The 24817-nt window shown below is 39.3% G+C and overlaps 1 long non-coding RNA gene across 2 annotated transcripts; it reads right to left on the bottom strand.

Moving 5' to 3' along the window:
• Positions 1 to 21879: 21879 nt before the first annotated feature.
• On the bottom strand, positions 21880 to 24529 carry LOC110885737. 2 transcript variants are annotated; one of them, XR_002562383.2, is made up of 6 exons: positions 24369 to 24529; positions 24217 to 24295; positions 23567 to 23627; positions 23427 to 23492; positions 23273 to 23348; positions 21880 to 22377 (listed from the first exon to the last, which is right to left on the bottom strand). It is a non-coding gene; the product is annotated as an uncharacterized LOC110885737 (long non-coding RNA). The 2 variants fall into 2 exon arrangements; XR_002562382.2 differs by having other exon boundaries at positions 21880 to 23348.
• Between the last annotated feature and the right edge of the window lie 288 nt (positions 24530 to 24817).

Below are 24817 nucleotides of genomic sequence, written 5' to 3'. Positions count from 1 at the left end.
CCCCCTTAAAAGAAATCTCGACCTCGAGATTTACTGAAATAAATGAGGATATTTTTTTCCTTCATCGTGGATTCCACTTTCCACGTATATTCGGGACCTCTACGGGTATCCCATTTGACCTTGACAATAGGTGCATGCTTCCCTCGAAGCTTCTTTACCTGTCGATCCTCAATCGACAAAGGTTTTTCCACGAACCTCATACTCTCATCTATGTGCATATATGTATGCGGTATAATCAGTGATTCGTCAGCGAAACACTTCTTCAGATTACAGATGCGGAACACATTAGGTATAGCGCTAAGTTCTTCAGGCAAGTTTAACTTATAAGCAACTGCCCCGACACGTTCGATGATCTCGAAGGGTCTTATGTACCTCGGGCTTAGCTTTGCCTTTCTTACCAAATCGCATCACCCCCTCCCAGGGTGATACCTTAAGTAACACTTTATCACTTACATCGAAGTGAATATCTTTGCGCTTTGGATCCGCATAACTTTTCTGCCTATCCCTGGCAGCTTTCAAACGATCGCGAATCTGAACGATCTTGTCCGTCGTCTCGAAAACGATTTCTGGTCCTGATAGTTGGACATCTCCAACTTCTGCCCAACAGATGGGCGATCTACACTTTCTACCGTATAAGCCTCAAAAGGCGCGGCCCTAATACTAGTATGGTAGATATTTTTATAGGAGAACTCTATCAAGGGTAGGTGGTTATCCAAACTGCCACCTAAATTAATCACACATGCTCGAAGCATGTCTTCCCATGTTTGGATGGTACGCTCACCCTGTCCGTCTGTCAGCCAACCGTTATGTGATAGTGCTTCTTGACTTATTGGCGGAACATATCCTTTAATCCTTAGGGTGCAATACATCGCGAGCTCCACCAAGCTCCTTAAATAGGTTTTAGCTCATAAGTTATTTGATCCTGATATATTCGATTACTTCGAATGATTTCATATATTCTGAGCTTACTAGCTTGACAATTAACCGATTGGCACACCTTTCCAGGGTGATATCTTTTGTTGAACCTTATTTCTTAACAAGAACTTAGGAGGTTTGCTATTTCCATGAATCCTTGATTCTCTGCCGATTACTGGCAACTTATAGATGGTTATGGATTTGCTCGATCTTATTCGTTGTTCCCAAGGCAACTTTTAGATCCTGATAATTGGACTTACCAATTCTCTGCCTAGCAATAGATGTTTAACATCTATCTATACAAGGTCTCCCAAAAGAGCAGCCTTGATACTTATATAACAACTATTATAGACAAGCTATTCTTAAGGTGAGATGGTTATTCCAATCACTGTTTAAAACTAATCTCAAAGAATAGTTGTTCCTTACAGCTAGTCGAATAAATCGACGATCCTGGCAGAAATTTGGGGATTCCTAGATATTGCCTAAATAGGGTTGCGGTAATCAATGCATAAGCAAGATGAACCGTCTTTCTTATTTACTAAAAATCGGAGTTCTTAGAACTTTGAATTTTGGCTTTACGAAACCTTATCCAAGACTTATTGATTTGGCTCTTAGCTCTTCCTATTTCGTTGGTAATAACAGATATAAGATTCTTACAATAACTGCAGCCCTAAGCGGGATGTTTGTCCTAACATCCTCTTGCCTCTCAGAAGGCAAACATGGTAATTCTTATAAAGAAGCTAGTTATGACACATAAAGATGTCAGAGATTTCCGCATTCTCAGGCTTTGGCTCGTCTATCGCTTTCGGTGTCAGATAAATGACACATTCCCTTTACCATTGCAAGGATGCCCTAAGTAGAGATACTTATAAGGACATTTTTATATTGGATATCTCCTTTGAATACTACTAGTCGACTTTAGTACAATATGACCATTGGGATATCTTCGGGGATCCCATGCATTAAACCTCCATACTGATCAGGCATGGAAGCAATCTATGGGACACACTAGGATACGCAAATCCTCATATGGTACTCATATCAAACATAGTTTGGCATTCGCAGACGATAGAAAACAATGAGAAAAAAAATAATAAAATAAAATAAATAATATATATTGTCGTACTCTTTCTGGGGAAGAGTACTCCAGATTCTTATGAAAGGATTATCTCGAGGGTGGGAGAGAGGTCATTACAGATTCCATTGGTAAATATACCTCATATTTAATATATGAAGTCCTTATGAATGTAAACCAGAGTTTGCTAAGCTTATGGTTTGCTAAAGGTTTATTATCCCTTGCATCAATGTAAAAATACTTGGCAGTCACTATCAATGCTAAATGGTAAAGGACGTACCTAATGTTATTATCGACGTGTACTGTCTCAGGTATTCAACCGGTAGTCCAGGTGGTTCCTTTCTCATCCTTTCCAGACCTAGCTGCTCCTTTCTTGGCAGCCTTAGGGCAATTAGTACTGATGTGCCCTTTTTCACCACAGCTGAAACAGTTTGCATCCTTCATGTCCCTACATTCGTGGGACTGGTGGCCAGTTCTTTTACAGATGCCACATTGCTTCATCTTTTGGCTTAATCGACACTGCCCCCAATGTCTTCTTTTACAGGTTTTGCATGTAGGCTTTTTGTTGGAATCCTGTTGGTTATTGTTGAGCTTGGATTTGCTCTTCTTAGGATTCTGAGAGTTATCCTCCTCCCTTTGTCTTTTGTCATTAGTTTCATTCATGAACGACTTTTGTCTCACTACATCTTGAGTGAGAGACAAGGATAGATCTACAGCTGATCTGTAGTTGATTGGCCTTGAAGCCTTAACATCCCCTTTTATTTCTGGTGCTAAACCACCGATGAAACGCGCAATGCGTTTTGGTTCCGGGGTAATTAAGTAGGGTACCAGTCTAGATAGGGAGTTGAAGTCGGTAACATATTGCTGACAATTTAGGTTTTTCATTGTGAGATTCAGAAATTCTGTCTCCACCTTTTCCACTTCGTGTTGTGGACAGTAGTTTTCTTTGATAAGGTCCGCAAACTTGGACCATCCCATAAGGTATAGGGGAATTTTCCCCGTGGACTGCATCATGGCCTTCCACCATACAAGAGCCTCTCCTTTAAATGATTGTGAAACGAATTTTACTACGTCCTTATCAGCACAATCGCTGATGTCCACAACCGTTTCCATTTCCTCAAGCCATTCCATAGCATCAATTGCTCCTTTTTCGCCATTGAAATCTCTGGGTTTGCATGAGACGAAATATTTGTAGGTGCACCCGCCCTCAGTTGAACGGGGCTTATCATAGAGTACTATCTCCTGAGGTTCGCTCTTTTCATCTGAAGAGTGAACGGAGCTCTCCTTACGAGCTGATGTATGCGTTTCCGTATGGATCTTTGAGTGAGTGACACTTGGTTCCTTTTTGTTCTCAAGGACCTTATCCACAACTTCACTAATTGCTGCGCTAATCAAGGCCTGAAGAGTAGTGCCATTAACATTTATATTTATCTTTGCATCCTTGTTTTTAGCCACCGCACTGCTGTGTGCTTCGTCGGAAACCTCCATTCTAGAGCTTTGGTACTAACACCCAAAAATAACATATGCTTAGATGCAAGTTATTACGGAATCATCGCAATAGATGATTTATAAAGTCATGGTATTACTAAACCATAATGGCTGTTTGGTTTATAACTTCCTTATAGTATGCTACTAGAAAGTAGGTCAATTATATTTAGCCTAGGTCAAAAAGGACCATCAATTGTGTTTATGGTTTGGACCGAGTCCATCACCTTTTGACTGGGGGTCACAATGTCACAACTGTCTTTGTCATAACGACAATCTTTAGATAGTTGGAAGGCTTGTCATGAAGGATATTAATAATCATAGGCCCGAAGGCCTTGTCACAAAGGACATACAAAATATGACACTTAAGGCATCAATATATAAGCTGCAATCCTATTGGATCAGAGATCTTAAGGTTCGAACATAGTTCTTCACCTTTGGACAGAGAGTCAAAGACTACAACCGTCATCTTGTGGAAGATAATTTATTTGCCACAAGGGCTAGTCAATGTACATCATTCTGACTAACTAGATGATTGTGAGCCCCAGAGGAGTCAGCCATGGTGAAGCCTTGAAGGCCAACTAACCATGAAGTAATAGCTTACTTAATTATAGGGAATTGTCGAACTTGATAATTTAAATAGCCATGGTGCAAACAAACCATATAGGCTAATAGATAGTATTTAGTTTATTTGATCATGTTTTGCCTAGATTTTAAATAAACCATCTTTGGCGTTTAAATGGAATAAATCCTTTATACTTACTAGACAGGGGACATAAATCACGACTGTCAATGTCATAGCGACATCTTATATAGCACAACGGCTTGTCCCATAGGACTTTTCGACGGCACAGAAGCCTTGTCACTAGGGAAATTTTTAATACATAATCAATGATTCCTCTGGATCGGAAGATTTCATAATTCATTGTCTTGACAAGAAGTTATGAAATAATACTATCGTTTTCATGTATGCATCTTTGCCCGTAGGTATACATCCCAGTGGATGTTTAGATGTGTACATCATGTTCGACGTTTATTAGCCATGATTCCTATCGATCATATAGGCTAATTAAGGGGTTTGGAAGTTCCTAATATAAAGGTGACAATCGCGATTTTTATCGCATCACTGTTGTCGGGAGTGTTAACACGTTTTCAAGTGTTAATCAGGATCTGAATCTCTTCTAATCAGGTTTTACCGTCTTAGCAAGGTCTTCAATGACATTCAAGCTAGGTCAAACCTTTTAAGATTCTCCTTTAATACATACACTTAACAGAAAAGGAATAAAGTTTATTTTATTCAGGATTTTTATCATGAATCCTAATTTATAAGTGAGTAATAGCACAAATGGCCTAGTCGAGTAGACAAGTTTAATTTATAAGCCATGATCGTCTGGGATCGAGGCATTTAGTAATAGCACAAAAGGCTTAGTCACGTGGACAAGTTTATTTTATAAGCCATGATCGTCTGGGATCAAGGCATTTAGTAATAGCACAAAAGGCTTAGTCACGAGGACATTTATAAATTATAAGCTAGGATTTCAGAGAATCGAAGCCTTGAGGTTTGAACCTAGTTCATTACCTTTTTCTTGACAGGGAGTCATAGACCACCACTGCCTTTTGTCTTATATGACAATTAGTATGGCCCGTAGGCGCTACATCACTATTGGATGTTTAATAAGTTTGGCCCGTAGGCACTACATCACTAATGGATGGCTATTTTACTTGCAGGGAATTTTAAATAAATCCCAATTTTCAAATTTATTACCCGTAGGCATCAAGTCATTATCAGACTTGTATACAGATATAATCTGTAGATAATTTATAAAAAGAGTGGCTTGTGTGATTTTACGGTCACGCTTAGCCAGGAGTGTTAACATGTTTACATATGTTAACAGAGATTTGAATCTTTTCAACCAGGTTTTACCATATTGGCCAGGCCTTTTATTAAGACATTCAAGCTAGGTTTTACCTTACTAAGATTCTTGTTAAATGGCAAATCAAATAAAAATTGATATTTTCCATTTATTTAATATTTCTTATTTAGAATGAAAGTCCAAACGTAATCATTCCATTATATACAAGTAAAGGTATAAAGTTGCCCTAAGCGGGACTTGAAAGAAATAATGTTGTCCTCGCAGGGACTGAAAGATAAATATGTCCTTATAAGGACTAATAAGGAAACGATCTTCAGTAAAAGGAGCTTCTTCTTCATTTTATTTCTGAATGCTTTCTCCTTGGATGTTCATTTCACTTTAGCCGTGGTACGAAGCTCAGCATCTCGGGACTCCGGGTGTGGAGAACTCCTATTACGGCTCCTTCGCTTGGCGACGTATCCAATATATAAAATAATTGGAAGCAGTAAATTCCAGATTAGAATCGGGAGTATTCCTATGTTAAGTCTAGACTCAGAAGGTTAAGGAATGTGCTATTGTGTCATTGAGATTAAACACTAAGGGCTAGTGTTTAATTCACTCAATGTTGGCTCTGATACCAACCTGTCACACCCCGAATTTCCACGAGTCACCGGTGGGCCCGGTGGGGGTAACGTGACGTAGTTGATAACATCATAGTCAAACAACACAATATATAAATGCACAGCGGAAGCAGAAATAGATTCATTTCAACTTTACATAAACGTAATATTTAATATCACAAGTAGTTGAAACGGATCCACAGGCGGATCAAATAAAATAAGATAAATGTTCAACAGACTTTAGACGCCTAGAACTTGCAAGATTCCTTACTAACGCCCTGAGCAGCTTCCAGCCTATTACGTACTTGTACCTGTCACTTAGACTTTGAAAAATACGTCAGTTTTCACTGGTAAATACACTCAACTGACTCATTTGAAAAGAGTTTATGAAAATGGGTTTAGGCGCACAAGGCACAAAACTAATTTGACACTTGATTAAGATGCACAAGGCAATATTAATCTTTTATACTTGGGAGAAACTATATCTCATGTTATCAGTTTTACATAACTTGCTCTACATACGGGGCCCGGTCCTATGCCGGTTCAAGATTAACCGACACACCACTATTCCCTTATTGGGAATCCCATATTGGGTATAATCAAGTAATAAGCATAAAGCATCTGTCAGGTGTATGCCTACACCCCGTGCTTAGGTCGTGGCCATTGCAATTTAATGAGTCAAGGATATCCAGGACACGGTCGCATTAACCCCCAATGTTTCAGTCAAGCAATACGAATTAAAACAGGTTATTTGAATTTCCCGACACATTGGTCTTCGAATCCCATACCTGACCATGCGGTATTTATATTACCGTATCCCAAGCCCGTAATAGGGAAAATAAGTTAAGAGTATTTACCTGAGCTAGCTCCTGTCTTAAATAGCAAGAATTATAATAACTCAGCCGTATTCACTTAAGTAAGCGTAGGTACAATTTACCGGAAGGCTCTAGTCTGGAACGATGGTATAAATAACCAATTAGAATACTAACGGGTCTTTAATTTAAGCCTAAGCTTAGACCGGTTAGTTTTAAGGAAATATACGGTTCAAGCGCATGATTAAGCGAAGACCGGATAGAACGTGATTTAGACCCGACAAGTTTGAATACTTGTATAATATGGGTATACTAAATACACTCTGGATTTTGAGACAAAAATGATATTGTTTGACCCGTTTCGGTCAATTTACGCAAACTAGTTACGTAAACCGAACCGAACGCGAAAAGGGCGATACGGGTAGACCAATGATTCAAATGCAAGTTCCCTGATATAATATGCTTTAATTATGATATAACATCAGTAAGTTATGTTCTATATTGCCCGGAATAATTTTAAACTCAATTTATGCCTTAGAAGGGCATTTTGGTCATTTAAAAGATAATACAGAGTAAAATTAGAAATCTGAGTTTAGGGTCTGGTTCATACAGTAAATATACTTAATATAACATATTATATCCGTAGGGTATGACCCATATACCAAATTTATCATTTAAAACCAAACTATGCACCGTAGGGGTATTTTAGTAATTTCACAAGGGCTAAAAATGCCAAAAACTGGAAATCTGAGATCATATACTTATATTTACTGTTATTATATGAAAATAGGCTAATTACATCAGTAGGTATAAGTCTTACATGTTTAAAACAAGTATAACGCTTACTATGCGCTTAAAACGCTAAATATGCGATCTAAGGGCGTTTCGGGTTTTCAAATTAAATCTGAGATTTTTATATTTCCAGAATACTTAAAATAATTTATTCATCATATAAAATCAGTAGAAAAAGGTTTCGGGTCAAAAGGATGTGTAAAACTCATTTTATGGCTAAAACGGTCAAAACCGACATAAGCCGAATTGACTAGGCGATCTAGGATCCGTTCAGCCAAAAATTAATTAAAAATCATCAAAATTCCCAGAATATTATATTACTTCTGTTGGTAAAGAGTTTCGTATCAAAACGTGGCCAGAAACGGGTTCTACGCGAAAAGGACCGTTTATGTAAATTTATAATATAGTTTTACGCTAATGGCCATAACTCACAATCTGGACCACCAACTGATCCGAAATTTTCGGTGCAAGTTTATATATTAGAAATAAAGATTTCTACTCTTTCACTTTTCCAAAAATCACGTTTTATATCAAAAAGGGCAAAATAGTCAACTTTATGCATAAATCGGAAACATGCATTCGAATCGGCTAAGCATAGACTTATGACATAAAATTTTCCAGAAAGTTTAACTAAAATGCCAATGGTCAAAAATGCTCTAAAATGCAGATCTCACACATGCATGTACGGATCCGAACCGATAGTTTACGAAAAAGTCGTTTATTAAGACTTTCGGTTCCAATCCGGGTTTACACTAAAGATCGTCGAGTTGATCGTGGTAAAATACATTCTTATATTCATAATAAAGCTTTCTATGAAGATCAAACAGATTGCATGTCATCTATATCATTATTCATGTCATTTTTCACAAAAATCGCTTCTGTTGACTTTTTAGAAATAGGTTTGACTCGACATTTAGCATGCATGTAGTGGGAATCAGAGAGTACCCTTTTGAGGGTTTGTTTCCCATAATATTACCAACATGTATCAGGTCTCAATTCGAGAAATGACTGATTGAAACTTGTTTAATCAGAAAGTCAAAGCCTATGAACAACCAGTTTGACTTTTAGCAATAATCACAACAAGAACGGATTAAAGATTGAATTGAGAGCTTACAAGGGTCCTATTGATGTTTAGTGAACACTAGAAATCGTCCTTGATATTCAGAAATGCTCCAGAAAGCTTGAGAGAGTTCTTGAATGTAGAGAGCTCCTTGTTCACAACTTCAAGTGCCAAGAACAATGATCAAAATCTGATTTAAAGAGTGAATTAGATGTTTGTAGTAGGCTCCTGTTGAACTAGGCATGCAAAGGCACGTATTGGAGCAAATGGGAGGTGGAATGAGCTGTAAACAACTTAAATTCGGACCCAAATCAGCCCCAAATACGAATTCTGTCGCTGGCAGACCCACGCGGCCCGCTTGGGTCAGTCCAGGCGGGTCGCCTGACCCCCTGTTCAGCCAAACAAGTTTCAATTTTGGCAGAAATGGTCCCTGAGCTTGTACGCGATGTTTCGGCTACATTTCTCGACCCGTAAACCCCCAAACTTGGTTTCTAAGAACCTTAGGACTTTTACCAACATGGAAATGTCCTCGGAACACTTTGCGCTCAACCGAAAAGCCATGAAATTCGACGTTGACGCTTTTAGTCCTTCAAGTACGGTTTTGGCCATAACTTTCTCATACGTTGACGAAACTTCATGAAATTTTTACCACATATTCTAGTGAGTATATTTTAGCTTCTCAAAGCTTTGGGTCTGCCAAAAGTTCACTCAGAGGTATAAATTAAACATGTTGACACTTTTGGCCCCTATAGTTTGCAATTCCTCACTTTTGTGAAATTTCTGCGTCGTATGATCCATGAACCACCCGTTTAAGGTTATGAACATTATGTAGGGTTATCATAGAGTCTATCTATCCATTGTTGACACTTTGGACCCTTACGTTCCATAGTTTTCACTGTTTGTCACTTTTAGTCCCTCTAAAGTCTGTTTTCACATACCGGAACCTTATGACACGTGTCAAGACATTATTGGACGAAATTTTTCGAGGTGTTACACGTCCCATTATCTAATCACTACCAAAAACCAATCATTTATCCAATTCGTTTATCTCGTTTTAAGTCGTATCAAATCGTTTAACTCGTCCCAAATTTCGTTTTCGTTTTAAACACAGAACCATTATTTGGAGAACTAGGGTTTGCAAGAATCAAACCAATGATTAACAACAAATAATCATTAAACATTTACCTTAGATTGATTCTAGATGAAGAGAGAGAGATCAAAAGTGATGATTGAGAGCTTGTGCCACCAAGAATGATGAAGAAGATGATTGTAGGAGAGGATTGTAGAGGAATATTGAAAGTACGTATGATGATTTGTGAGATGATTTGTGAGAGAGGTTAGGGTTAAGAGTTATTAAGATTTCACTAACCACTCTACTCACCCCTAAGTATCACCTTTTACACAAAACACACACACCACATATAATTTACAGTTTCATCACCAAGTTCATGTATTTGTCAAATCATTCATAAAATAACACATAACCATGAAACAATCACAATACACTTTATCAAATCAAAACGTATACAGTTACAAAGCAAACAAATTGTGTAAGTAAGCAACTAAACAAACAGTGAACGCGCAATAAATGCGAAAGTGGAATCTCGGAAACTCGAGTTGTCACAGTATCCCAACTTGAAAGAAATTTCGTCCCGAAATTTAGCATGCGGTTACTGAGGAAGCTAGTTAAGTTGTATCGTTTACTGGTTTTCCTGGGGTGTCACATCATCCCCCCGTTGATTTGGAATTTCGTGTCACACCCCCAAAATCCACACGCGGAGTACCACCGCTTGGAGACGTGACATGACCAGGATCAAGCCACCAATCATATTGCACATGTAGTTAAATAGTAAAAGTTATCCATCAATACGAAAGGTGTTTAGCAAAACCAACATAAGTAAATGTAGCGGAAGCATTAATGTAAAACCCAACATAAGTATTAATGTTTGAAACGTCATAAGTGCTTAATAAGTAATCACAATCCGTTTGTCCACAACGACCCGCTCCTCCTTGTGCAAGCTCCATTAGTACCTAAGGTCCTGCAAGGCATGCAGCAGAGAGTCAACAACTAGTTGAGCGAGTTCACAGTAAGTAAAAGCATAACAGTAAGTTCGTATGTAACATGTGGCTCTACTGGGCCGTTAGTACGTTCTATTGACTAGACTATTCATAACCATAAGTGTTCTTCACAATCCGAGAACAGTAGTAGGTATAAGTTCACGCAGGTCTTACGTGAGTATCCTTCACATCCGAGGATAGTAATGAGTATAAGTATCCTTCACAACCGAGGATAGTGATCAGTATAAGTATCCTTCACAACCGAGGATAGTGATCAGTCTGAGTATCCTTCACAACCGAGGATAGTAATATGTATAAGTATCCTTCACAACCGAGGATGGTAATATGTATAAGTATCCTTCACATCCGAGGATAGTAATATGGTAGTCTAGTCATAGTGTCAGTACGAATCTATTCAACCTTATCCTTATCAATCCCCTTCCCAACACCCCGGGAATCCCATGCCTTGGTAAGAGTGTGAACTCACCTTGGGTTGCTCGGCAGATGCACACAAAAGGGTTTCTTGAACTAAAGGTGGTCAACCACGTCCTAACAGGGTTACCATACAAGTCAGGTTTTGACTTAAGTAATACACGTTTGTTTGATACAAGTTAAGACGTTACTAACACGTATTGATCATGGCAAACCACGTAGAAATCATAACATAACATTCTCAACTTGTGCGACTCGGATGGTTGGGCTATTGAGCTTGTGCGAGCCCAACCATCTTGTGCGATCTAAGTGTCTAAGCCCAACAAATCCCCGGCCCAACATACAAGCAAACAGTTTAACATATACGGCCCAAATAAATAGTGCATGCGTGCCTTGTGCGATCCAGTTTGTGTTGTGCGATCGGACGAGCCCAACCCAAAACGTTCATCCGGCCCAAACAGTTAAACCAAGCTTACTACTTGTGCGATCCAAATAACTAACCCCCAAGTGATTTGTGCGATCCGAGCAGGCTTGTGTGATCCGCTCGGGTTGTGCGATTGTGACTTGGGCTTCAGGGCCCAACAGTTTGTTAACATACGTATGCGATCCAATGATCTTGTGCGACTAGGGCACCTTGTACGATTGGATCGTCTTGTGTGATTGGACTTCGTGTTCGGCCAAGAAGTCTTGTGCGATTAACTCTAATTTCCGAATATCATGCTATTTCGGTTACAAGCATTTAACAAATTTCCAATTTTCATTCTATCAGTTAATAGTTAATCGGTTTCCTTATTTACAATAACAAATTAACAGTTTCTTCCTTAGCCAATATCCGATCAAACAAGGGTTTCCATCACAAAATTCATATGAGTTCTAATAAGAATCAAAGCATGAACAAGAACATAATCAACATTCCTAACACTTATGCATATTACCATGATTCATGATTTCGATCTCTAGCATGCATCCTAACATATCATCACCACAATCCGTCCATTCATAAGTACAATCACAGCCGACTATCATGCCAATACATACGAACCAATCAAACATCTAACCAAAACACAGTCGATTACATATGTTCGATCCTATTACCTCTTTACATGTGAACCGATTGTCTTATTATCACATCATGATTCCTCATATAACCTATGTTAACAATGACTAACAAGAACCCTAATCATTAACAAGATCATAGAAATCATCATATCACCTAACACATAGACATAGCAATATACAATAATAGTGAGACTGACCGGACTTGATGCTAGAGCAAAGATGATCCGAAGAGAGCTTCGAGAGAGAGAGTTGTGGCTGCCGTCAAGTTTTGAGAGGAGAGAAAGAGAGTAGGGTTTCTTTGTGTGTGTGAGGTGATTGTAACAATTGAGGGCACATGAGTGTTTACACATTTAAGAGGAGTGGGCCGAGCCCAACTTGGCGGCCAATGGATCCGCGTACAAGCCACACGGCCCAAGGAGGCTTGTGCGATCGAGAGAGGATTGTGCGATCGAGTCATGTAACATTCACATACATTCATATAACATATATAACACATCATTCACATAAAATTCACTTTCATAACAGTCACGTATCGTACACCTACGCTACATCAAAGTACAAAGATCGGTTTGGAAACGAGTTGTCACATTTCGTCCCAAAATTCTGTAGTAGCTTCAGCCTCAGTAATGGTTGCATGGTTTCCGAATAAGTGGGGATACTTGAGTTTCATTTGGTCTTCTCGTTCCCAGGTAAACTCTGGGCCACGACGGGAGTTCCAACGAACTCGTACCAGGGGTATTCTAGTGTTCTTGAGGACCTTAACATCCCGGTCCGTGATTTAAACAAGTTCCTCGACGAAATGCAACTGTTCGTCGATACTGAGTTCCTTCAAAGGAACTCTGAGGGTCTCATCTGACAGACACTTCTTCAGATTCGACACGTGGAAAACGTTATGAACTGCACCGAGTTCTGCTGGTAGGTTCAGTTTGTAGGCCACTTTGCCTATTCTTTCAATGATCTCGAACGGTCCAACGTAACGCAGATTGAGCTTGCCCCGTTTACCAAAACGAACTACACCCTTCCAGGGTGAGACTTTGAGTAGCACTCGATCCCCAACTTGGAACTCGAGCGGTTTTCTGCGTTTATCAGCGTAGCTTTTCTGACGGTCACGAGCTGCCGCCATGCGTTGTCGTATCTGTGCTATTCGTTCAGTAGCATCAACTACCATTTCTGGACCTGTGATTTGACTATCCCCCACCTCTGCCCAACAGAGAGGTGACCGGCATTTACGTCCGTACAATGCCTCAAAAGGAGCGGCCTGAATGCTGGTGTGGTAACTGTTATTGCACGAAAACTCCACTAACGGGAGATGTTTTTCCCAGCTGTTGCCGAAATAGATAACACATGCCCGAAGCATGTCTTCAAGAGTTTGAATAGTGCGCTCAGACTGCCCATCCGTCTGAGGGTGATAAGCTGCGCTCATATCTAACCGTGAGCCAAAAGATTTGTGCATTGCTTGCCATAGTTCTGAAGTGAATCGTGCATCATGATCCGAGATAATAGAGGTTGGCACTCCATGCCTCGAAACAACTTCTTTCAAGTATACGTCTGCTAATGTAGAGAACTTGTCAGTTTCTTTGATAGCCAAGAAGTGAGCAGACTTTGTGAGTCGATCCACGATTACCCAAATAGTATCATTCCCACGCTGGGATCTAGGCAGGCCAGTAACAAAATCCATGGAAATTTCCCCCCATTTCCACTGCGATATCTTGGGTTGCTGAAGTAGGCCTGATGGTTTCTAGTTTTCCGACTTGACTCTCGCACAAGTCAAGCACTTATGTGCTTCGTCCGAACCTGGATGTACCGAGTAGCGAGACTTATGTGCTTCGTCCATCACAAGTTCTCGTAAACCGCCATATAGTGGGATCCAAATGCGCCCCGTTACGTAGTAGGCGCCGTCTTCCTTCTGTTCTAATCGTTGCCTTGAGCCACGTAAGGCTTCAGCCCTTACGTTTTCTGGTTTCAATGCTTCTACCTGAGCATCTCGTATCTGTGCAGGAAGACCAGACTGAATAGTAAGCTGTAGTGCTCGCACACGTCTAGGTAGAGTGTCCTTTCGACTGAGAGCGTCAGCCACAACGTTGGCTTTGCCTGGATGGTACTTGATGGCGCATTCGTAATCATTCAGTAGTTCAACCCATCGACGTTGACGCATGTTCAATTCCTTCTGTTTGAAGATATGCTCAAGACTCCTGTGATCGGTGTAGATGGTGCACTTGGTACCGTACAGGTACTGTCGCCATATCTTAAGCGCGAAAACAACAGCTCCCCTCTAAATCGTGCGTCGTGTAGTTCCATTCATGAACTTTGAGTTGGCGCGAAGCACAAGCAATAACCTTATCCCTTTGCATCAATACACAACCAAGACCCTGAATCGATGCGTCGCAGTAGACCACAAAATCGTCTGTGCCCTCTGGCAATGAGAGAATAGGTGCGCTGCAGAGCCTGTCCTTTAAGTGCTGAAAAGCTGTTTCCTGGGGATTACCCCAACGATAGGTGACACCCTTCTGTGTCAGTAGTGTAAGCGGCTGCGCAATCTTTGAGAATTCTTTAATGAATCGTCTGTAGTAACCCGCCAAACCCAAGAATTGGCGTATTTCCGTTGGTGTACGCGGTGCAGGCAAGTTCCTGATCGAATCTACCTTGGATGGATCAACATTAATCCCATCCTTGTTTACCACATGGCCTAGAAAGTGGACTTCACGAAGCCAGAAGTCGCATTTTGAAAACATGGCGTACAGTTGTTCCTTTCGAAGAAGTTCCAAGATAAGTCGTAGATGCTGCTCGTGTTCCTCCTTACTCTTGGAGTAGATCAGAATGTCGTCGATGAAAACAATCACAAACTTGTCTAAATAAGGCTTGCACACCCTGTTCATAAGATCCATGAAAACTGCAGGCGCGTTCGTTAGCCCGAACGACATGACTAGAAACTCATAGTGGCCGTAGCGTGTTCTGAATGCTGTCTTAGAGACGTCCTCATCCCGGACTCTCAGCTGATGGTAACCTGACCTCAGGTCAATCTTGGAGTAGTAGCTCGACCATTGCAACTGGTCGAATAAGTCATCAACACGCGGCAGAGGGTAGCGGTTCTTCACTGTCACCTTGTTTAGTTCGCGGTAGTCTATGCACATCCTGAAAGTACCGTCTTTCTTCTTCACAAATAACACTGGAGCTCCCCAAGGCGAAGAGCTAGGATGGATAAAACCCTTATCCAAGAGTTCTTGCAGTTGCTTATACAGTTCTTCCAGTTCGGTTGGAGCTAATCGATACGGTGCACGAGCGATTGGTGCTGCTCCAGGAGCGAGTTCAATCTGAAATTCGACCTGGCGATGAGGCGGTAGCCCAGGTAATTCTTCAGGAAACACTTGAGGAAAATCGCGTACAACTGGGATATTCTCTATTCTTTTCTCTTTCGTTGATGCATTAGTAACAGTGCCAAAATGGCAGTGTGACCCTTTCGTAAACATTTCTGAGCCTTCAGGAAAGAGATGATGCCAACCACAGCACCACTCTTGTCACCTTGAACTTCGAGAGGTTCTTTACCAGAACAGGGAATACGAATGATCTTCTCCTTACATAGGATCTCTGCTTGCTGCTGGGATAACCAATCTATACAAATGACGATGTCAAAACTACCCAGAACTATAGGAATGAGGTCGATGGAGAAAGTCTGACCAGCGAGGAAAAGATTACAACCCTGAACTATGTGTGTGGCCTCTATACTTTTACCGTTAGCTAATTCTACAACATGCTTGGTGTTTAAGGGAGTTGGTGCACGTTTTAACATTTGACTAACTTTCAAGGATATGTAACTGGTATCCGCACCCGAATAAAACAATACAGTAACATAAAAGTCGTCAAGAAGAAACTTACCATAACTACGTTGGGATCATTCCTGGCATCACCCTGCCCCAACACAAATGCACGTCCCCTAGCATCGTTGCCGTTGTTGTTCCCACCGTTGTTGTTTTTGTTACCTTGGTTATTGTTGTTGTTGTTGTTGTTGTTGTTGTTGTTCTGGTTTCGGTTTAACTGAGGGCAGTGTCTTTTGAAGTGACCTTCAGCGCCACAATGAAAACACCCCTTGTTGCCCTGTTGCGAATTCTGATGTGTCTGCTGTTGCTGCTGATTCTGAGTTACAGGCCGTGGGCTCCTACAATCCTTGGCCTCATGACCCATCTTGAGACATCTCTGACAACGACCCTTGTTGCACTGGCCACTGTGGTGTCTGTTACAGTTGTTGCACCTTGGGTGATTTCCGCGATAAACTCTCTGCCCGCGACTACCAGAAGACTGCTGACTGGGACTCTGGTAGTGGTCAGTCTTTTGTTGTTGAACCTGAGACTGAACTGAAGCTGAACCCTTGCTGGAATACCCCTCCCATTTTCTCTTGTTGTCACTGGGAGTAGTAGGAGTAGCAGAAGTGGTAACGGTAGTAGGGCTGATACGTTTAGGCAGCCTGTTCTGTTCCACTGCCTGATCCATGAGGCGATGAGCAAGACGCTGAACATCCTGGATGTTATTAAGGTTAGCCGATGTCACATGGCTCTGAATTTCTGGTGCTAGTCCCTTGAGGTACGACTCGATACGCTTGACTGGAGGGTCCACCATAGTTGGACACAAGATGGCCAGCTCGTTTGACCGTTTCGTATAAGCTTCGATTTCCGACCCTGTCATTTTCAGATGGTAGAGCTCCACTTCCAACTTGTGGATGTCATCACGTGTGCAGTATTCTCGTTTGATGAGTTCCTTAAAATCATTCCAAGGGGTGGCGTTAGCAGCTGCCAACCCTAAAATCTGAACTTGCGCGTTCCACCAAGTCAGCGCAATTCCTTCTAAATTAATATGATAAGAGCACTTATATATAAGATGTACCAGCGGCGTATCTACCATGCTTTTATCATGCTACACCCATCCCATTATCTAATCACTACCCAAAACCAACCGTTTATCCAATTCGTTTATCTCGTTTTAAGTCGTATCAAATCTTTTAACTCGTCCCAAATTCGTTTTCGTTTTAACTGTGAAACTACTTTTGGTCATCTCGCTAATAACATTCAAACCTTCATGACTCGACTATTGTCACACCCCCAAAATCCACCCGCGGAGTATCACCGCTTGGGAACGTGACTGACCAGGATCAAGCCACCAATGATATAGAACAACGTAAATAGTAAAAGTAAATGTAATTTAACCAAACCAATCCATATGAAAGGTGTTCAAAACATAAGTATAAATTCAACATTTAGCGGAAGCATATGAGTAAAAGCCCAATCATAAGTAAAGTATGAAATGTCAAATGTTTAATCAAAGCATTCACGATCCTTGTCCACAACGACCGCGCCTCCCAGTGCAAGCTCCATGTATACCTAACGACCTGCAAGGCATGTAACAGAGAGTCAACAACTAGTTGAGCGAGTTCACAGTAAGTAAGTTCGTAATAGTAAGTTTGTTTCGTAACGTGTGGCTCTACTAGGCCGAAAGTAGGTTCTATCAGTGGGGGCTTCCCATAGTTGCATATACACTAGACTATTTATAACCATAAGTGTTCTTCTTAACCCGAGAACAGTAGTACGTACAAGGTTTACGTAGGTTTTACGTAAGTGTCCTTCTCAACCCGAGGACAGTGGTACGCGGGGGTTTACGTAGGTTTTACGTAAGTGCCTGACACAACCCGAGGCAGTAGTGATTATAAGTTTACGTAGGTTTTACGTAAGTGTCCTTCGCAACCTGAGGACAGTGATGAGTACAAGTATACGTAGGTTTTACGTATGTATCCTTCGCATCCGAGGACGATGGTAGATAGTCTAGTAGCAGTGTAAGTACAAGTATCTATTCAATCTCATTCCTTCAATCCCATTCCCAAACCCCGGGAATCCCATGCCTTGGTAAGAGTGTGAACTCACCTTGGTTTGCTCGGTTTGTTATTGCTTCTAGAGTTAATTAATGGTTAGGTCCGTTCACACACAACCTAAGGTACATTGCACATAAACTCCATGTAAGTGTTTACGTTCAAATAAGGTTTACAATTCCTTGGTGTCCAAACAACTGTGTTTCGTGTGATAATTGTTTACAGATTAGCATGATATAGCATACAGTAACGTACAGTAACATGCAGTAACATGCAGTGGCATACAGTGGCATACAGTAATATACAGTAATACTTATGAACCAAACAACAACCTCGGACCCCTTTAATGTTTGAAAACTCAGACCATGTATTCAATCTAAACTCAGACCATACATTATTCATGAAATTCGGACCATACCATCATCAACAAGTTCGGACTATATGTTAATCACAGAAATTCGGACCATATATATAACAAAACTCGGACCAAACTCCACCTCTTAAAATTCGGACCAAACACCTCTTATAAAAGTCATACCTCATATATTCAATCAAAAAGTCAGACCTCATATCATTCACTCAAAAAGTCGGACTAGGCAACAACCCAAAATTCGGACCATGCACCCTTATAAAGTTCGGACTACATAATACCCAATAAAATTCGGACTACTCATTACTTAATACTATTCGGACTATATATGCAGTCAAAATGTCGGACCATGTTCATCAAATAAAACTCAGACTTGTGACTTCACAAAACCCTGACACTTAACTCCGAGTTATCAACATGCGTGAATTCCAAAACCATTTTACAGAATTTCAATGGAACAGTTACGTTTACGATCACAAACCCTAATTTTCATACATTCTCAATGCAGTAATCTAATCAACAATCAAACATCTCTATCATATCAGGCATCTTAGTGTCAGGCAAGTGATTACATAACTAATCATAAACCATTTCACAAAAATCAGAATTGATCAATAAACACAGAACCATTATTTGGAGAACTAGGGTTTGCAAGAATCAAATAACCAATGATTAACAACAAATAATCATTAAACATTTACCTTAGATTGATGCTAGATGAAGAGAGAGAGATCAAAAGTGATGATTAAGAGCTTGTGCCACCAAGAATGATGAAGAAGATGATTGTAGGAGAGGATTGTAGAGGAATATTGAAAGTACGTATGATGATTTGTGAGATGATTTGTGAGAGAGGTTAGGGTTAAGAGTTATTAAGATTTCACTAACCACTCTACTCACCCCTAAGTATCATCTTTTACACAAAACACACACACCACATATAATTTACAGTTTCATCACCAAGTTCATGTATTTATCAAATCATTCGTTAAATAACACATAACCATGCAACAGTCACAATACACTTTATCAAATCAAAACATATACAGTTACAAAGCAAACAAATTGTGTAAGTAAGCAACTAAACAAACAGTGAACGCGCAATAAATGCGAAAGTGGAATCTCGGAAACTCGAGTTGTCACAACTATCTCGAAAATCGTATTAACAAACCACTAAAGGGTAAGTTAACAATCATCAGATTCGGTCGTTACCTACATAACCCCCACACATAACCATGGGTGTAGTCTGATAACGGGATTTGTCAGATCCTATGGTACCATAACCTAATACTGGTCGGTTCGGCCAAAATTAATGAATGTAATTCGTTATGTAACTACAACCAACAAGTTCGTTCACATTATCGAAATCGTTATTAGTTTAATATAAACCATTTAAATCGTTTTTGAAATCATCGTTTAAACCTCGAAATCGTGTAATACATATGAATCACCCCAAAACAATCGAAAACAGTAAAATAGGGGAACTATGTACTCACATAGTTTCCACAAAACATGTAAAAAGAGGGGATCTATGTACTCACATCGAAGTGCAAAGTATCCTCAATCTAAAGAACTCAACAAGCTCAATCAAACCAAGGAAACTCAAGCAGCACCTAGTAATCGAATCACTAGTAAATAAATCGACACCTAAATCGGAAGATCGGACAAAATGAGGTCTTGTAAACCAAATGAGTATTAGAACTCATGTGATATGGTTTAACAAAGCCTACATTCTAAATCGGAACCTAACCTAAGTGCTTTCGACCCGTTACGACCCATTAAGGTAGCTTAGGCTACTTTAACGCGTCGTGCACGCAAAAGCGTGTTCGAGACGTCTAACTAGTCCTATGACAAGTATGATATGCCTAAACATGCTTAAATATGTTGCATAATCAGTTATGTGAAAAAATTTTAAGTTACATATGCTTAAATACCAATTATGAATGAAAAGGGCATTTTGGTCATTTACCTAAGGCATATAAACTACCTGTTATACAACTACTTAAACTAGGTGACCATAAGGTATAACCTCGGAAGGTTATTCCCTAAACAACTATGGTCACTAAACATGGTTGGTCAGATCCTAATGATCGACCAAACGGGTCAAGTTCGAAAGTCTAAGCGGTGGTTTAGACCGCTTGACTTACGACTCTAAACAAGCACTAAACTAAAAGTAACGAGCTAAAATTGTTGGAACATGTTTAACTAAGTTAGAAAACAGGTTTTTGATGTCAAAACAAAGTATTTTGATACCAAGAGTAGTTTGGTTGCAAAATACGCTGAAATGCGCATTTTGACCGAAACTACGACTCGTTACTACGCCTAGTCAACGAGGTAATCAGTAGGTATAGTCACTAGGGACTATAACCATCGTGATTACGCTCACGTTGCGAAGTTCAACACTACGCCAAAATAGGGATACGGCCACACAAAAAAAGTGTGACTATATGTCTTTCGCCACGCATATCTTTTTCATGTCAAGTGTGACCAAAGCTCGAGTCATCGTATCTATCATACGGCCACACACACTTTTTAGTGGCCTTAGAACTTAAAAGTGTGACTAAAGGGTACCAACATTTTTTGTTAAATCTAGCATTTCCACCATTAAGTGTGGCTAAAGGGTTGCACCAGCCATATAGTCACATATATTTACTAAATACTATGTTTTAGCCACATCAATTAAAAAAATGTGTGACAAAAAGGGTTGTTGTAATCAAACATTTTGTCTATTAAGCATGCTAAAAGGCAGCAAAGGCCACATGAATTTACTGTAAGTGTGGCCGGTTTTATTATATAGTCACATGAATTTATTGTAAGTGTGGCTAAAAACTGTTACTAGACACACAAAATACTTTTAGAATTTTAAGTGTGGCTATTGTCTAACTTTTGGTCACACGTATTTCTTTTTCCTATGACATTTGTTATTAGTTCGTCACACAATAGAAACAAAGTAATGATGGTGTGGCTATTGTCTAACATTTGGTCACACGTATTTGTTTTTTCCATGACATTTGCTATCTTTCCGTCACATAAACAAAAAACAAAGTGATGAAAGTGTGGCTAATGATTATGTATAGCCACATTAAATTTTTTTAATTATAAGTGTGGCTATTTTCTAACATTTGGTCACATATAACTTTCGTTTCCCATGACGTTTGGTATCATTCTGTCACACAACAAAAAACAAAGTAACTATGGCGTGGCAAGTGGTTATTTATACCCACACGATATTTTGTAATTTTAAGTGTGGCTATTGTATAAGCTTTGGTCACACATAATTTTCTTTTCTCATGACGTTTGGTATCATTTTGTCACACAAATAAGAAACAAAGTGACTATGGTGTGGCGAATGATTATTTTACAGCCACACGAAATTTTGTAATTCTACGTGTGGTTGTTGTCTAACCTTTGGTCACACGTATTTTTTGTGGTTCGTGTAATTACCCATTTTATTTTTTATTTTTTTATCAAATTAAACTACAATAAACATGAGAAAATTAAAAACCAAATGCTATTAACAATAATAACCCAAAATCCATACATAAGTTTTCAATTTAGATACTAATACTAACTAAAAACATTAACTTCTAATCAAAACCGGCCTATCTACAAATGTTAGAAAAATGACTTTACACATAAACTAGAAACTATTTCCAGACTGTTTTCTTCAAGTCCATATACTCGCTGTTTTAGACCTAAAAGTGATGCAAATTTGCATCCATGGGTTCGTGGCCACATTACCGCTGTTGTGGTGAGGAGTAAACTTGTAACTGGTGACTAGTTCTGATGTTGTAAAATCTTCCCAAGTGTTTTATTCATGCTATTTGTAGACCCCATGTGAAGGTAATTTGCACATCTAACAGATGTTCATCCTAGTAGACTGAGATAAAGGGCTTGAACACATACTTGTCAACATATATATGCTTGACCCTTCTATAGTTGGAACACTCGTCTTCCGCATCATCTTAATTAATATCCAAATCAAATTTTGGATCAACCTGCAGGATAAATCAAAAGAATCAAAAGTACCCACAGTAAACTAGTTGGGCCAATGGTGGCAATGATCATGAAAATTAAAGAACTCCACAAAAATGAAGTCAGGTAGATATAGATTCAAAGATAAAAGGCCAATAAGAAATAAACAGTATAAACTATCCTATCCTAAGTTTCAGCGGTAGCTACTTCATGCATTGCATAATTTAGGTATAAACGACGAATGGCAAACAAATCCAAAATGCATCACAAGCAAAAACCAAAACAAATCTAAACGAGCTTGGTTTTAGGCTCGGGCTCAGGCTCGATCTCGTTTAAGCTCAGCTTGTTTTGAGCTTTTTTCCAAGCCGAGCTTAGGTAGCTCGACCCGTTTGCACCCCTAGATTTAAGAGATTTTGTTTTATATCTTCCTATTATGTGGAACTGTGGAAGTCATTAAATCAGCATCACACCAGCTGTAATAAAACTGATGTAAATATATGGTCATGAATGCTCCATAAAATCACATTTATCCTTCCCTGTAATAAGATATTCAAATTACATTATAATAATGGTTCAAATGTTAACTAATAAGATTAGTCAACCAACTATTAACATAAACTAGGGCAAATGGGTAATATACGCATAAGTCAAAAGTTTTCAATAAAAACCACTTTTGAGGTATACTTTATAACCAGGCAAATGAATTGCCAAAAAACTGTAAAATGTCCATAAATTTCAAAGCTTGTCAGTTTAAGAGTTGTAACATGCTAATAACGCCCTTTCATCTATCAAAAGTTGGTTGTTTCACGGTCAGTATTGTCATTTTTACAACTCTATATGCGACACAAGCCTTAATGAAGTCTTTAACCTACTTAGGTAGCCTATATACATTATCGGTATAATTTAAAATCTCCTAACCTCCAAAGAGTACATAAGGTTCAGTTGGGCAAATTATAAGAGCGAATTCTGCATTGACAACATGTCCTATAAGCACCTGCCAAAAAAATTGTTATTTGATGTTACAACTGCCACACAATTAAAAATCTGATCTCAAAATACTAATTAACCAAACCTTAAATATTTGATGTTACAACATGTTCTACTTCTTTACAAACGAAGAGTGTGCTTCCTCGTTGAACTAAAATACCAATAAATCACATAGGCATTAACCCAGATAGTAAAAAGATGAGAGAAAAAACCATAATTACTCACCTGAGATATGTGTTCAGCTGCAACAACTTTTGGCTTCACTACATCACAATTTGCTATCCACCTGAGATAGTGTGTTTGGAACAATTCCATGAGTCTAAAGAAGAAGCCCAAGGCAACAACACATCATATTAGAATAAACTTTCAATACACATTGCTGAATACAGAAGTCTTGACCAGAATTTAACCTAATAAGAGAGGATTTCTTCAATGTTTTACTGAAAGAGAGGATTTCTTCAGTTTTAGCGTTTTACTGAACATCCTTTTTTCTCCAAAACTATTTTTTATCAGATGATCATTAAAACTTCACTAAACTATTAACTCCTTAAAGAACTAGTAAAACACCAATACATCCAATTATGAAAGCTTCAAACTGAAAAACACCTTCAAAAAAAAGGTAATTACTTGCAAGCAGGTGATTATTACTAAGACATCTGATTATCACTAGATTCGCTTTCTTTATTCCTCTGCCTTTTATCCGAGTAGGTGATTCCTTGACAGGACCGCTTGAAAAACAATGATTTGTTATTCTTTCTTTAAAAAATTATTGAACCCACACTTATAGATCAACGGAGTAGTCGATTTAACACCCTTAACACCGAATGACTAACGCCAGAGTTAATAGATCGATGAGGAAGAGGGTCAGAGTATACCTGAAATCATATATACAGTCGTTGATGGATTTCACGACGAAGATGTGCGGTGATTATCACGGGGTCGATCTAACAAATCCTAAAAATAAGGGTTTATCTGAGATGAATATGAGAAATCCACAAATATGGATTTGAGTGAAGATGTGAAATACCTGCAGATGGAAATCATGAGATGATAGATTGATGGGTTTATTAGGGTTTATTTGAGAGGGGAATCATCAATCGTGAAGGTTTAAAGTATCAGATGAGATAGGGTTTATTAGTGAATATGTGAAGTATATGGATTTTGGGAGGGGAATCAAATTAGGGAAAATTTAGGCGGAAGGTATAAAAATATAAGCGGGAAATTATCATTTTTGTGTGAGAAGCTGGTTAACAGGGTGTTCTTCGGGTTTTTTCTTTCGGATTTCGGGTTTGCTCACGTCGTAACGTAGTGTTCGAGTTTTTAATTAGGAAAAGTGAATCAATAATTGATCCATTTAAATTTTGACTTGGTCGGGTTCCGGTTTGGGGTGTGAGTCGGGCCCAGCCTGAGCCCGACTAGGCTTGAGCTCAGCTCGTGATGTTTCTATGAAGCTTGAGCTCGGCTCAGTTGGAGCCA

Source organism: Helianthus annuus, chromosome 10, assembly GCF_002127325.2.
Source record: "Helianthus annuus cultivar XRQ/B chromosome 10, HanXRQr2.0-SUNRISE, whole genome shotgun sequence".
Lineage (NCBI taxonomy): Eukaryota > Viridiplantae > Streptophyta > Magnoliopsida > Asterales > Asteraceae > Helianthus > Helianthus annuus.
Note: the sequence above shows the minus strand (reverse complement) of the source record. Positions and strands in the feature narration are given on the sequence as shown.